Source organism: Solanum verrucosum, unplaced genomic scaffold (genome assembly GCF_900185275.1).
Source record: "Solanum verrucosum unplaced genomic scaffold, falcon-dt-bn FXZP01000252.1, whole genome shotgun sequence".
Taxonomy (NCBI): Eukaryota; Viridiplantae; Streptophyta; class Magnoliopsida; order Solanales; family Solanaceae; genus Solanum; species Solanum verrucosum.
Genome location: NW_026019988.1, coordinates 4,771,822 through 4,788,050, shown reverse-complemented (window position 1 = coordinate 4,788,050; position 16,229 = coordinate 4,771,822). Strand labels below are relative to the sequence as shown.

General features: G+C 35.7%; 3 protein-coding genes and 1 pseudogene across 3 annotated transcripts in view; 1 reads left to right on the top strand and 3 right to left on the bottom strand.

Moving 5' to 3' along the window:
- Positions 1-16,229, bottom strand: part of LOC125818561 (histone H4) — a 400,968-nt gene that overhangs the window by 46,352 nt on the left and 338,387 nt on the right. The window lies entirely within an intron of this gene.
- The window catches only part of LOC125818537 (spliceosome-associated protein 130 A), a 201,231-nt gene that overhangs the window by 14,860 nt on the left and 170,142 nt on the right, over positions 1-16,229 (bottom strand). The gene's annotated exons all lie outside the window — the stretch shown is intronic.
- LOC125818553 (caffeoylshikimate esterase-like) overlaps positions 1-16,229 on the top strand; it is a 271,599-nt gene that overhangs the window by 92,062 nt on the left and 163,308 nt on the right. The gene's annotated exons all lie outside the window — the stretch shown is intronic.
- On the bottom strand, positions 941-6,338 carry LOC125818564 (uncharacterized; annotated as a pseudogene).

Below are 16,229 nucleotides of genomic sequence, written 5' to 3'. Positions count from 1 at the left end.
TCAGAAAAGCAATAATATGTACCGTAATAGAAGTAAGTAGGAAATTTATTGGACATTCTAATGTAATATGCACATAATAGACCACTAAAAGTACAAGCAGATAAATGTGCAAAGAAAAAAGAAGGTTAATTTCTTTGTCGCCAACAACATGACTTGACTTTATATATTCATTTTGATTAAAGATATATTCCTACCCATCAAAAATGGTACGAAAACTGCCGTAAAACCCAATTTGTTTTGTTAGATTCTTCTTTCTCGTCATCCATAAATTAGGGCCATCTAATCCACTTTTTTCTTTCTTTCTATCTAATTTGTAGCTTCATGGGCTTGTACTTTTAGCTGTCCATTATGTACATAAGTTTTAAATAAAACATCTGAAACTGAAAGACCTTCCAAAATTGTCTATCTATGGAGCCTCTACTATATAAAGACGAATGGCGGGACAAGACCCACACGACACCTCAAAAAAACTACTACTAACAACTCATAAAAGATAGAGTCCTCCGGAAGCAAGGAGACCTCACTCAAAAGCTAACGAGCAGATGAAGTGATCTCAACGGAACTCCTATTGAGGATCTTAAGTACCTGAATCTGCATCATAAAAGATGCAGGTCGAATGTTATGAACTAAGTCCAGTCCAATGTAGATACTAATGTCATACAAATTGTTATTGGGCTGACAAGAGCTATTGGGCCGAGAACAAGCAAAGATGCGTTTAAGGCCTAAAAACAATACAGAAAGAGCAACTTAAACTGCCAGCATTCATGCCAAGGGAAGTCACAGTAGAGAATATTAAAACTAGTTCTTTTCTCCTTCTAGAAAGACAAATTACAGGCAGCAATATTAAAAAGCGCGTTCAATGGACAGCCTATTGGAAACAAGATTATAGCAAAAACAGTTTTTCCCATGGCTAATATTACAGGTTCAGTAAGCTATCAACTCAAAATCTTCTTTTCTTCAATCTGGAGCCATTAAATTCTTCTTCGTGCCTCCGTCTAAGGTTACCACCTTCTTGCTCTTTCACATTTCTCATTTGCCTCTCGCCATACTTCCTTCTTTTGCCACTGTGAAGCTCAGGAAATCTACCAGTGTGTATCGGCACATCAAAGTACCCATCACCATCAGCCCTCTCCTGATCATCTAAAATCTCAACTCTCGGCCTATTGGTTCTAGCATATTGTAACACCCCAGAGAATTTTCGAACTAAGACTCGAGCCATCCTTCATGTGGAGTGGGATCTTACCGAGGAATAAAAATTTATTGAGTGTTAAGTTAAGGTCCCTAGGTGTAGCACATTGAGTTCCAAGAAGAGTTGAATTGGAAATAATCATTTTGGAAAGAATCTGGACAATTTGGCTATGGAAAAAAAGTGAGTTTTTGGTCAACTTTGAGCAGTCGTATCTCCTAGCTCAAAATGATTTAGGCGAATTTCCAGTTATTTCTGGAAAGCCCTTGGAATGATCTTTCCAACTCCGCCGAGTTTGCTTGATTCCGAGTTTGTATGAGTGACTTATGCCCTTTGGAAGTTGGGTTGTTGGCACAGTCGCACAGTCGCACAGTCGCACAGTGCAGTTTGTTTAGTCCGAAAATTTTAAGGGTATTTTGGTCTTTTCCCTAATCTTTTCTTTGGGTTATATTGAGGTGTTAGACTGATGTTTGGATCATTTTTGTCCCATTTTAAAGAGTGAGAGTAAGAGTGAGAGTTAGGGCTTGGAAGATAAGAGAGAAAGAAGAGGAAAAGAAGAGGAGAAAGAGAAGAAGAAGCTAAGGATCGTCGTGGATTTTCGTCGGGGGTGATCCCTAATCAGGTATGTGAGCTTTTAGTGTTGGGTGATCCTTTCCCCCACACACCTAACCCCTTTTATTCATTAAGAAAGGATTGGTTTTGTTGTTAAAGTTGTGAGTTGTTGTGGTTGAAGTTGTTAAAGTTGTTAGTTGTTGTTGTTGAAATTATAGCTGGTATTGTTGTTGAGATTCTTGATGATTTGGGACTTGTTTCCGGTTGGGGTTTTGAGTTGAATTCTATTGAATGTTGAGGGATTTTATGTTTCTAAGTGATTGGGGCTAGAACCTTTGAAGTTAGAGAGTTTAGAGTTGGAAAAATGAAGGAGAAAAGTCGGGCTTCTTACATGAAACAAGTCCGTGTCGCGGACTTGTTCCCTCTGTGAACAAAATCTGCTCCGCGTCGCGGACAGGACGCGGACTCCACTGTTTTCAGAATTTATTCTCAAAAATTTTCTTAAGTTTGGTTGTTCCAAATCATTCCTAAATCATTCCTAAACATCATGAGGTCCTTCCAAACACCAATCAAGTCCTTGAACCCATAATCCAAGTCAAGTGAAGTTAGTTTCAAAGTCAAGTGAAGTTAGTTTCCAAATCAAGTGAAGTTAGTTTCCAAGTCAAGTGAAGTTAGTTTCAAAGTCAAGTGAAGTTAGTTTCCAAGTCAAGTGAAGTCAAGCTTAGAAGTAAGTAAGTCAAAACAAGTCTTTAAGGTTTTCCAAGAGTCTTCATTGATCGTTTTAACTTCATTCTAAGGCTCAAGTTCCTAGTTAAGTAAAGAGTTTCAAGTTTCAAGTTTAGTAAAGAGTAAAGAGCATATAGTTTCAAGTCGAGTAAAGAGTATCGAGTTTCAAGTTAAGTCAAGAGTCAAGAGTTGAGTTCATTTCTCAAAGTTATTAGGGAACTATGTATTCCCAAAGAAGTTTTAAAGAAATGTTTTTACATTTAAACAAGGTTGGAAACTGAGATTTCCAAAAGAGCCTTCGGGCTAGTTTTTGAGTAATTATCTCATATCAGCAGGAATAAATATGTTTTAAAAACATAAGAGCTAGTACATTTTTGGGAGTAGTATTGAGCACCGAATTGGGGGAGCGTTCAAAGAACCCACAGCCCCCATAGAACCATGTTAGCCACCATGGGTAGAAAAGGATCATACTTTTTAGATGAATCCTTTTCAGATTAGACTAGTGGATCCATTAGGCAGTTCAGGTCTTATACCTTTGGCCGGGTATAAGATGCTCTGGCAGCGTGAGGTCGATCGCTGTATCATCACTATAGCTCTTATGTGATGGTTGTCGGTTAGAGAAACTCCCACAGCAGTTATTGTATTTTCATACACAGAAATTATTGTATTTTATATACATCAGTTCAATTGTATTTCTATATACATCTCAGGCTTATTGTATCCTTGTATACACTCAGAGTTTATAGCATGTTTTAAACAGTCTTTCTTTATATCGCACTTGTTTTAAATTGCCTTATATTGAAAGAAGTCAGTCAGGTTGAGTTCAGTTATTCAAGAGTCGAGTATCCTTGAGTTAAGTATCTTTGAGTTAAGTATATATCTTGAGTTAAGTACATATCCTTGAGTTGAGTATCTATCTTGAGTTGAGTATCTATCTTTGAGTTGAGTATATATCTTTGAGTTGAGTATCTGTCTCTGAGTCCAGTATCTATCTTCTGAGTTGAGTAAGTTTGAGTAGTTTTGAGTATTCCTTGAGTTGAGAAAGTTTGAAAAGAGGTAAGTTATTCAATTTATTCCAGTTTTTCTTCTAGCCTATGTTGTTTAGCTTTCCAGCTTACATACTCGTACATTCCACGTACTGAGCCATTTGGCCTGCATCTTTTTATGATGCAGACACAGGTATTCAGGATCATCAACAGGAGATTCGTTGATACATCCGGGAGTTCCAGTTAGCTATGACAAGCCTCTTTGCTTCCGGAGGATTTCATTTACCTTTCAGTTGTATCAGTTGTTAGGAGGTCGTGGGTCTTGTCCCGGCTTCCATCTTTATCAGTTAGAGGCTTCATAGATAGACAATAGAGTTTCAGAAGTCTCTTCATTTATTTTGTTAAATGTTTTGAAGACTAAAGTTGCCTTTTATGGCGAGTTGTATATATATTCTAATATACAGAGTTTTCTTTTGAGTTAAAGATTTATAAAGTTGAGTTTATAAACTCTTATTCAGTTTTAAGCTCTTGTATGCTTAAGTTAGTATTCCTCTTGGAGTCAGCCAGGATGAGGGTTCGCTTGGGGACCAGCAATGGTCTTCGAGTGCCGGCCACGTCCAGGGTGTAGGCTCGGGGCGTGACACATATACCTGATCAGGTGGACTTCTTCTGCTAGAAAGAGACCTCGGATGCCCGTACTCCTGTGCATCATCCACATCCCTCATATCATTCAGACGACGAGCAGTATAAGAAGGAGGGTCACGCCTTTGAGAGGCTATTGCTTCTTCAGTAAAAGAAGTTCGTGAAGAAGACCTCATTCTATCTTCCCTGTACATAACTGGAGACCTCTGCTGAGATAAATCTTGATGACCATTCAATCCTTCCGTCAATCTCCTCGGAGGAAGGGACCAACTACGGGATCTAACAGGAGATCTCGACCACATTCGAGGGAAACTGCTTCTCTGCATAGCAGTAAACTTTGTATCATTTAATGGATTCCTCCTCCTATTACTAGCAAAGGCACCACCATCTAGTCTACTATCATAATCATTACGTTCATTTGCAGATACCCAAACCGTAGCTGTACGTTTATGTCTAAACTGATAATCAGCTACACCTCCATAGCTTTCAAAATCACTCCCAGAATACCGGCCACGGCCCCAGCCCCTCCCTCTTCCACACATGAAGTTCCCCCTTGGGCTATCAAATGAATGGTCCTGAAACCTATTTCGAGCAAATTTGGGACCATAACTGGAAAAAGCACAGTAATAAAAAGTCAAGAGTTGAGCAGCATTATTGAAAAAAAAATTTACAAAATAAACAGCAATAAAAAGAAAAATCACCTATTCCTTCGTAGATGGAATTTCTCCTCCTCCATATAAGAATACCTCTCTCTTCCACTTCTTGAAGACAGCGACCTACCCGCTGCTACAGGTCTGAAATGACTAGAATATGTCATATTATATATAGGCCTCTGCTCATCATCACCGGTTGTTTCCTTTTTATATAATAATGGACTTCGCATATTAATGTTTTTATGATGAATTTTTTCAGCTTTCTCATCACAGCCTTTAAAAAAGTCATCATAGGACTTATTTTTTCCTGAATCCATCCCCTCAGCCATTGGGTCTTCTGCAATTGACTGCATCAACAATTCTCGGATCTCACCGTCTTCATATATGTCATCCTCTCTGACACACCCCACACTCTCAGTGTCAACATGTCCCGCAAAAACCTGATAACCATCAGAACCATAACATTCTTCTTCTGTACCAGCTGACATACTTATCTTTCCCCCATCATTTGCCGACTCCTCACCATTTGCAACCAAATTATGTGTGTCTTGATTCTTTTTGTATACCTTGTGATCTTCAATATTCATACTCGCGGAAACAGATGCCTCCACTTTATCTGATCTCATGAAAAGTTCACACTTCATTGGTTCTTGCTCAAGTAATTCCTTAGTTGACAACTCAATAGACTGCAGATTAGCCTCGAATGTTCCACCTGGACGAACCGCAGTTCCAGCATTAGCTTCTTCTACAGGTTCTGACTTTGACTGCAGTACTGAGGAGTTAAACACTCGTAAAGTACTACCAAGACTAACATGAAGCACATTTGCAGACTTGTGTCGTAGGGAAGGATGTATTGATGAGATGGGAAAATGAAATTCCTGCTCACTAGCTCCCACAAGCTTCCCTTTATCAATAACAGAAGCAGAACTAGTAGACAGTTCAACATGCCCTGAATCGGCAGGAAGTTCAAGTTTACTGTAGCTTTCCCCATGTTTGGAAACAACTTCATTCTTGACAGAAACTTTTGCCGTACCTATACCTTCCTGGTCAGCTAATTTTTCGGCCAAAGCTGGTTTCACTAGATCGTCAACATTTCTTGAAGGATGGATAGGTGCATGAGGATAGAGAAAAGAGTACCTCTTTTTATAAGGAAGAAGAGAGTTACTAGACTGCCGGGCAACAACTCCAGGCTGCAAATACATGATGAAATAGAGTAATATTAAAAAACAAAGCAAGTATTACACAGTTAGACCAATTTTCAACAGAAAATAAGAGATCAGATTGAGACCTCTTTGTTCCCTGAAACTGGCATGATTCCAGAATCAACATTTCTTGAAGGATGGATAGGTGCATGAGGATAGAGCACAGAGTACCTCTTCTTATGAGGAAGAAGAGACAAAGAGTTACTAGACTGCCGGGCAATAAATCCAGGCTGCAGATACATGATGAAATAGAGTAATATTAAAAAACAAAGCAAGTATTACACAGTTAGACCAATTTGCAATAGTAAATAAGAAATCAGATTGACACCTCTTCGTTCTTGGAAACTGGCATGATTCCAGAATCAGCTAAAGCTAAAGCTTTTCTTTCCATCTCAAGACGATATCAATCAAGCACAACCAAGTCGTAGAACACAACTCAAACACAAGATCACACTCCTCTAGTAGCACCCTGCAACCAGATATGCGAAAAAATCAAATACAATACGAAAGAAGAGAAAAAGAACATTCAAACTCGAAAAAAAAAACATAAAAGAAGTAAAACAAGTATTGTATCTAACAATACAGTACAATACAATGGCTAGTGAGTAACAACCATCCAATGAAAAACAAATCAAACAAACTAATTTACTATTAACAACTAACAGGTATCGAACCTCAAAACACTTAATCTAAATTACAAGAAAATCAGCGAAAATCATCAGAATTCTGCAAAATAGACAGAAAAATCCTGACATTACCAGTAAATTCAACTAGGTTCGGATTGAGGCATAGTTGATTGATTGATTGAACATATATAGATCCTATATCAGGTAACACAAAACCAATATTTATCACTCATCAGATCGTATATTAGGTAAAAATCCAAAAATTCAAGAACAAAAAACAAAACTTCAGCTGAATCAAAACATCAAAAACACCCCAAATAAAAAGGAACAATTAAATGACACACACACATATATATAGGAATCAAATGAGAACCTTTTTCTCTGTTCTTGATTAACAAAAAGAGTATTGAATGAGCAAAAAATGAGTGAAAAAAAACATAGATAAAAAAGGGGAGAAAAGAGTTTACTTGCTGAATTTTGTTTGATGTTTCCTTTTAGTATAATGTCAGATAATTCTTCTTATATATATATAAAAATCCTAGTTAGGGTTTGTAGAGAATCTTATAGATATTCTTACCAAATTTATCATTGAACATTAATTAATTATCCAGATAAGTCTTTTCAAGCAAATATTAATTGTCTTCTCTATGATGCTTATATGAGAGGAACAAAATGAAATCCAACAGCTAAAGTTGAATAGATATGGGCTAAGCGTAATTCATTTACTTTTTGTCGATGACTCCTTTATATTTTGTTCAATTAACAATCAAAATGCATGTTGTGCTGCCGATATTTTAAGGAAATATAATCGAAGCTCTGGATAAGTGGTTAATCTAGATAATTAGCAATCTGTTTTAGTAAAATTGTGAGAGAGGAGGAGAAAGTTGAGATATCGTTGTTGATTGGACAACGATAAATAAATGACATGGCTTTGTATTTGTGTTTACCGGTTGTTGTGGGACGTTTCAAGAAAAGATGCTAGAGTTTATAAAGGAGAGAGTCAAGACAAAAATAAAAGGATGGAAGGCTAATTTTTTCAAGTATTGCGGGAAAAGAGATTGTGCTTCAGTTTGTACTAGCAGCGATCCTTACATATTCTTTGTCTTGTTTCCAACTCCGTGATGGTCTGTATAAGGAATTTACATCCCTCTTTTCAAATTACTGGTGGGGAGAAATAAAGGAGAAAAAAAAGATGCATTTTGAGAACTTGGTAAGAAACAACAAAGTTTAAATAGTATTTTCAAAACTAGAAACTTAAAACCAGTAAAGAAACATTTTTCTCAAAGAAAAAAATCGTCCCACTGAATGCACAATGTGTCCTTAAGTAAATTATTTCCCTCAAGTAACCGAGGTTAATAAAATATATCCTCCCAAGATAGAACGATCTTGGGAGGATAAGTACACTTGGAATACTAGATTTAAGAGTAGAAGAAGAAGAAGTCTAGAAATTCGTGGTTGAAAAATAAGAGAAAATCCCTCTATTTATAGACAACAAAGAATAGTGTGAATGGGTGTTTATTGTGCCTTATCAGAAAGATCACAACCCTTTGGAAAAATTACAACTCTATGGTAAAGTCACTACTTTTCATAAAAGTCACAACTCTTCAGAAAAGTCATAACTCTTCAGAAAAGTCACAACTTTCAGAAAAGTCACAACTATTCGGAAAAGTCATTGATATCTCCAGATTGAAGAAAAGAAGATTTTGAACTTGTAATATTAGCAGTTGCCATGGGAAACACTGTTTCTACATCTTTTTTTGTTGTTGAAAAAGTTTTAATAGCTCATCAAACCTTGAATCTATGCATTAATACATGTTTTTGCTTCAATCTTGTTGTTAGTAGGCTGTCGAAGGAACGCGATTCTTAGAGCGGCACTGTCTATCATGATCAGAACCAATATCATTGAGAACTAATCTTGATTTGCGTCGTGTAGATTCACTAAAGGGGTTTAGGGAGTATAGTGTGTATGCATATCGTACTCATGTCTTGATAGATAGAAAGACTTTTCTGATAGACTTGGCTCAAGAAAAGCATAGTAAAATATTAAAAACGTGATATAACATTCTCAAAGGGACAATAACTACAAAAATATTATATTCTAATTTGTGTCTTCCGATCAAAGGTAAGCAAGTATATAGAAGTGGTTTGGTTAATTTGTACCATGCATTAGAGGTTGGAATATTATTAGGATGTTCATTTCTTTGTATACCCAAAATACCTTTATGCATTGTTTCCGCGACTTATATTGTTATTTTATTTATTATAATCACGGTGTTCAGAGTAACTTGCGTGTAGATGAGGAGCTTGGATTAATTGAAATTTTATGTGTTTGGGATCTAGTCCTTTTAAGTTACTAGATTGTAAATAAATAATTTACTGAAAAGGGTCATATTTGTCCCTATACTCTCAGAAAAGGGTTATATTTACCCTTCGTCATATTTTTTTGATATATTTACCCCTACCATCTAACTTTAGGTATATATTTCCCCTTGAACAGTTAAATCTCATATCCCCACTTTTATCTATCATATGTGGCATCTACTTGGCATGCCTACATGGATATATATCATTTCACTTAATATTTCATCTTAATTTAATTATTATAATTTATACCCAATCCCAAATATTTTACCCACCCATTTAACCCATAAAATGTCAATCCATTTCATTGTCACTTTCCCAAAGAAAAGCACGACAAAGAAAGAATCAGGCTGGAACACAGTAAATTATATTACGATATTGACTTCTTTAGTACAATTATTAAATCTGCTAACAATGGCCTCAAATTTTAGATAGAAAATCGTCAATGATATTATGCTTACAATTTAACGATTTGCTAAATTTTGGAGTAAAGTAATTAATGTCATTATCCAGATTTGTAATATAATAAGAAAAAGAAACATGATTTTCTTATCTCTTTTCATTTGACAGGCAATGAGACCAAGAAAACAGTCAGATACACTCGAATAATTCCCAACACAATGCAATCCAGTCCCTGTTACATAATCAACACGCAAATATTCCTTCAAAAAACCTTCCACCATAACTCTAGGCATACCAGTTAACACCATTCTTTCCCGACTGATTTCATCACCTCATAAACACGAACATTCAAATTTTCAAGAATTTTTTTAGGTAAAAGGCAACTCTATCAACACACTCAACATCCTCAATTTTCATCCCACAGAATGTTATGAACACCATAACTCTCAATTTAACTTCGAAATCAAGAACGAATAACAGAGGACTCAACAGAAGTAACAACAGAGCTCTTAATATACTGTCACCTTAAAAAAAAATTAACATGAAATACGAAAAAAAAAATCAAATCTAAGTTCGGAAACCCCAGTTTTAGGATTGGGGTTTTATGGGTTAAATGAGTGGGTAAAATATTTGGAATTGGGTACAAATTATAATAATTAAATTACTATGAAATATTAAGTGGAATAAGTATATATCCATGTAGGCATGCCACGTAGATGCCATAGGATGATAAAAGATGGGGATATGGGACTTAACCGTCTGAGGGCAAATATGTGCCTAAAGTTAGATGGCAGGGATAAATATATCAAAAAAAGTATGACGAAAGGTAAATATAACCCTTTTCTAAGAGTACAAGGGCATATATGACCCTTTTCCGAATAATTTATATATATGTAATGAATTTCTTAAAACAAATACCAAATTGGACTAAAACTATTAAGTTTGACCGAACTCGTAACCTATACTTTAGCTCGCATGCATGTCGATTAATTCAACGAGGTATCTTACCTCTCACTAATTGAGAAACCGAATTATTTTATTTATTAAAGTGTGAACAGATTGAAAAATATGACTTGTCTTTAAATATAAACTAATAAATATTCCTTAACAGTTTATCATGCTACTACTACTAGATAGGAGGACACCCATGGAGGAATAATTATTACAATGGGAATGTATCTGCCCGGAAATGAGCGGTCTTATCTCTTCCATTACTGCATTCTTTGCTGCTTTCAAAGTTTCAAAAGCCAAATGAAGATTTGTACACAAAAAAAAAGTTGATTGAGACACAAGATGATAGGGCGAGCAACTGACTTTAGCTACTTTTCAGCCTCTTCCAACTTCAAGCTTCTAAGAATCCTACGAGTAAAACTATTTATATATATGTAATGAATTTCTTAAAACAAATACCAAATTGGACTAAAACTATTAAGCTTGACCGAACTCGTAACCTATACTTTAGCTCCATCTCTACTTGCATGCGTGTCGATTAATTCAACGAGGTATCTTACCTTCACTAATTGAGAAACTGAATTATTTTTTTTATTAAAGTTTGAATCAATTGAAAAATATGACATATTTTTAAATATAAACTAATAATATGACAACAGTTCCACAGGCACCATTGGATCTGAAAAGAAATTACATAGCCAGACAACCCTTACATTCTCACAAAAATGTGAATATCTCTCTGTTATGAAGTCGTATGGATAAATAGTTTAATGTATTGGAAACTAGATTCGTAGACCTTAGATTTGATAGGTTGTGGTCCCTCTAACTCTTTATTGATGTGGAGAAAAGTTTCAAGACATTTGATCCAAATTTCAGAGAATTAATTTCTTGAAGTAACTTACTATAACTTTTCCCAACTTTTATTTTGCAACTCACTGACTTCAAAACATAAAATACGACTATTGAACAATTAAAACATGTCATACCACATCCTTCTTTAACTTATTAATCACTCTTAGTCATGTCCCGAAGGTACGAGTTAATTTAAACATTCCGAAAGGGCGAAGTGTTACATGTTTTAATGTAGTTTATTAATTTACTATCTGGTTATCGGTTAACTTGTTAAAAACTCCTCAAACCATTAAAGATCTATAATCCAGTATGAAAATTAATGAGAATAATTATCAAAACCGATAAATCAATAAGCCCTTACCAATAAATCAATAACTTTTTTTTAGTTTGGATTATTGATTTTGGTTTGATTTTAAACAAGCCTAATTTGGAGGGAAGTATTCAAGGAGGAGCATTTTAGACAAGACAAAGTTAATGATTTGTTATTGTCCTATCCAATTGTTAGCTCCACACGGATTGGTGGAGTGGACCATGAACTAAAAGACCATTGCTAGAAAGGACTATCAGACTAATCCTAAAAAATAACTATCCCTTGAGAAATCGCTTCCTTATATGTAAAATTAATGTTCGGTGAGAAATTTGAGAGCAATCTCTTCCAGATTCTCTATATATGTATGTTTGTTAACACTATAAATTCTTTAATAGAATGATAAGAATATTCATATATTATAAGTTTGATATATCCTTATCGTTCACCTCATTAGTATCTGAATGAATGAATTTGAACGGAAATATCTTAAATAAGATGAAATTGAATTTGTCATTGTATCCTGTCATTGTTGGTTTCATGCAGATTGTGGAATGAACTAATTAAACGATCATTGCTAAACAGAAAATGTAGACTAACCCTAAAAATAACTATCACTCGAAAAATCACTTTCTTTTCTGATTTTCATAAAATTAACTTGATAATGAATTTGTAAGCAATATTTTTTTCCAAATTCTTTTACTCTATTTGTTAACATTATAATTTCTTTATTAGAATGACAAGTAATATTGGTATATAATAAGTTTGACATTGGAGATGATGTCATATATCGCATTGGGACAACATTGATAAAATGGAGGCTTGCCTCTGGAGTCTTGTGTGTTAAGAAGGTATCACCTAAACTTAAATGTAAGTTCTACAGAGTGATGATTAGACCGTCCTTGTTGTATGAAGTAGAGTGTTGGCCAATCAAGAACTCACATGTTCAGCATATAGCAGATATAAGGATATTATTGATATATATGGATGTGTGGGCATACTAGGAGTGACAAGATTAGGAATGAAGTCATCCGGGAGAAGGTGGGAATGAGCTCTCTATAGCGGACAAGATGAGGGAAGCGAGACTAAGATGGTTTGGACATGTGCAAACGAGGGACACTGACGCCCAGTGAGGAGGTGCGAGGGGTAAAGTGGTAGGGATAGGCCGAAAAAAAATTGATGTTTGTTCTTTCTTACACACCTTATTAGATATCTAGAGGGAAGAATTAATGAGAAGCATCATAGACAAAATAAAATTAATATTTGTTGTTGTTTCATTCAATTGTTACCATAACTAAACAATCATTGCTAGAAAAGACTAACAAGCTAACCTTAAAACTAATGCTCAATGACAAATTTGGTAAGTATCTCTTTCAGATTTTCTACAAACCCTAACTAGGATTTATATATATATGTAAGAAAAATTATCCCACATTATACTAAAGGAAACCACACTAGAAAATTCAACAAGTAAAGTTTTTTCACTCATTCAATACTCTTTTTGCTGTCTAAGAACAGAGAAAAAGGTTCTCATTTGTTTCCTACATATATATATATATATCTGTGTGCTATTTAATTGTTCCTATTTTTGGTGTGTTTTTCATGTTTCTTTTCAGGTAAAGTTTTGTTTTTTATTCTTGAAGTTTAAGATTTTGTGGAAATTGATTAGATTTTAAACTATTTGACTGCCTTTATATCATGTGTGTTGATCAATTTTGTTTCCTTTATGCAGAAGAAGAACTGGATGGTTGGATCTATATATGTTCAATTAATCAACTGTGCCTAAATCCGAAACGAGTGAATTTACTGGTAAAGGTAGGATTTTTCTTTCTATTTTGCAGAATTCTGATGATTTTCCAGTAATTTATGTCAAGTGGTTTGATGGTCGAAACCTGTTAGTTGTTGATAGTAAACTAATCTTTTTGATTGATCCTTTTTTGGAGGGTGGGGGTGTTTTTGATGTTTTTTTCAGGTAAAGTTTTGTTTTTTATTCTTGAGTTTTTGGATTTTTACATGATATAGGATCTGATGAGTGATAAATATTGGTTTTGTTGTTAACTGATATAGGGTCGGATGAGTGACAAATATTGGATTTTTGATATGAAGTTTTATAGAAATTGATTATATTTTGGACCATTTGACTGTCTTCCTATATATGGGTGTGGGGGGGGGGGGGGGTCATGTGTGAGGTAGGGGTGGGGGATCACTATTTGAATGTTCTGTTTCTCTTCTTTTGTATTGTACTGATATTTTGGCATATCTGGTTTCAGGGTGTTATTAGTAGAGTGTGATCTAGTGTTTCAGCTGTGTTCTACGACTTGATTGATATCATCTCGAGATGAAAAGAAAAGCTTTAGCTTTAGCTGATTCTAGAATCATGCCAGTTTCCGGGAACAAAGAGGTCTCAATCTGATTTCTATTTGCTGTTGAAAATTGATTTAACTGTGTAATACTTGCTTTGTTTTTTAATAACTCTATTTCATCATGTATTTGCAGCCTGGAGTTCTTGCCCGACAGTCTAGTAATTCTTCCTCTCTTCTTCCTATTGAGAAGATGTTGTATCTTCGTGCACCTATCCAGCCTGAACGCTCATTTTCTAATGAAAATGATTCCAAGACTAAAGATGTCGTTCCTGTTGACGATGCAAGTCAAATAGATCTGTTACGTAAGACACCTAGTTCAGTAGACAGCAAGCCACCTATTAGTTCTGTTTCTGTTATTGGAGATAGTAAGAAAGAATTTAGTTTTCCCATCTCATCAATACATCCTAGACTACGATACAAGACTGCAAATGTGCTTCGTCATAGTCTTGGTAGTACTTTACGAGGGTTTGACTCATTGGCTAAAGTAGACTCCAACAGTGTTAGTCCAAATTCAAGTTTGTTGAAAAATCAGGCATTGGATAGAAACATGAACTCCCCTACTTGTAGAACTGTTGAGTTAGAACCTGTTGTAGAAACCTTGGTACAAGCTAATGCTGGAACTGCGGTTCGTCCAGCTGGAACATTTGAGGCTAATGTAGTAAAAACTGAGGTTGTAAGGCAGAATCTGCTGTCTATTGAGTTGTCAACTAAGGAATTACTTGAGCTAAAACCAATGAAATGTGAATCAATCCAAGAAATATTTATGACATCAGATGTGAGTGGTGGGGACTTATCTACTCCGTCTGATATTGCTGCTAAAAATGCTGATACTGCTGCTAAAGAATGTTATGGTTATGATTATGAATTTGATGGTCATCATGCTTTTGCGGGATGTGTCAGAGAGGACGATGTATTTGAAGATGGTGAGATCCGAGAACCAATGATGCAGTCGATTGCAGAAGACCTAATTGCTGATGAGCAGAGGCCTATTGGCGCTATTTCCCAAGGATCAGTTGATCAATCAGGAATAGCAGATGTGCAGGAGGGATGTGAAAAGGATGTCTTACGTGTCGGACCATCTGCTGGGAGCAGAGGAGCTGTCAGGAATGTTGGCGAGGCTAATAACGAGTATATTGGAAGAACTGATATGTCACCAATAGCCCTTTCATCTTTGCAAAATGCTGAAACACCTGTTTACCTCAGGTATTGGTATATGGAGGAAGAGGAATTCCATCTACGAAGGAATAGGTGATTTTGTTTTTTTAATTTATTGTTGTTTGATTTGTAACTTTTTTTATAATGTTGTTCAACTCTTGACTTTTTTCTTACTGCGGTTTTGCAGAGATGAAAGAGAGAACATTCAGGATGTTCGAGATAGGTTTCAGGACCGTTCATTTGGTAGCTCAAGGGGAAACTTCTTGCGTGGAAGAGGGAGGGGCAGGGACTTGGGCCGTGGCCGTGGCCGGTTTCACAGATTACGTAGAGATTGGTATTCTGGGCGTGATTTTGAAAGCTATCGAGGTTTAGCTGATTATCGCTTTAGACATAATCGTACAGCTGCTGTTTGGGAATCTGCAAATGAACGAAATGACTATGATGCCTTGCATTCATTTCGACATCCAACTGCATCTCCTGTTAGATCCCATACTTGGTCCCCTCCTTGGATGAGATGGACAGAAAGATTCAATGGTCATCAAGATTCATCTCAGCACAGGTCTCGGGTTATGTACAGAGAAGATAGAATTAGGTCTTCTCCACAAACTTCTTTTACTAAAGAAGCAATAGCTCATCAAAGGCGTGATTCTAGCTCTCCATCTTATACTGCTCGTTGTCTGAATGATATGAGGGATGTGGATGTTGTACAAGAGCACGGGAATCCGAGGTCTCTTTCTAGCAGAAGAAGTCCACCTGATCAGGTATTTACTAGAACTAATAGGCCGAGAGTTGAGATTTTAGATCATCAGGCGAGGGCTAATGGTAGATTTCCCGAGCTTCACAGTGGTGAAAGTACTGAAAAAAAAGGAAGTATCGCGAAGGGAGAGGAGAAGCTATGCAAATGAAAAATGTCAAAGATGAATCTGATGTCTCCAGATTGAAGAAAAGAAGATTTTAAACTTGTAATATTAGCAGTTGCCATGGGATACACTATTTCTACATCTTTTTTTGTTGTTGAAAAAGACTTATTAGCTCATCAAACCTTGAATCTATGCATTAATACATGTTTTTGCTTCAATCTTGTAGTTAGTAGGCTGTCCAAGGAACGCGATTCTTACTATTGTTGCCTGAAATTTGTTGTTTATTTGAAACTGTAAGGTAATATCGTAGCAATTTCTTTGTGACTGACAAAGCATCAAGACTAGACTTTATTGCATTGAAGATAAATAGTCGGTCAAAAAAGCAATAATATGTACCGTACCAGA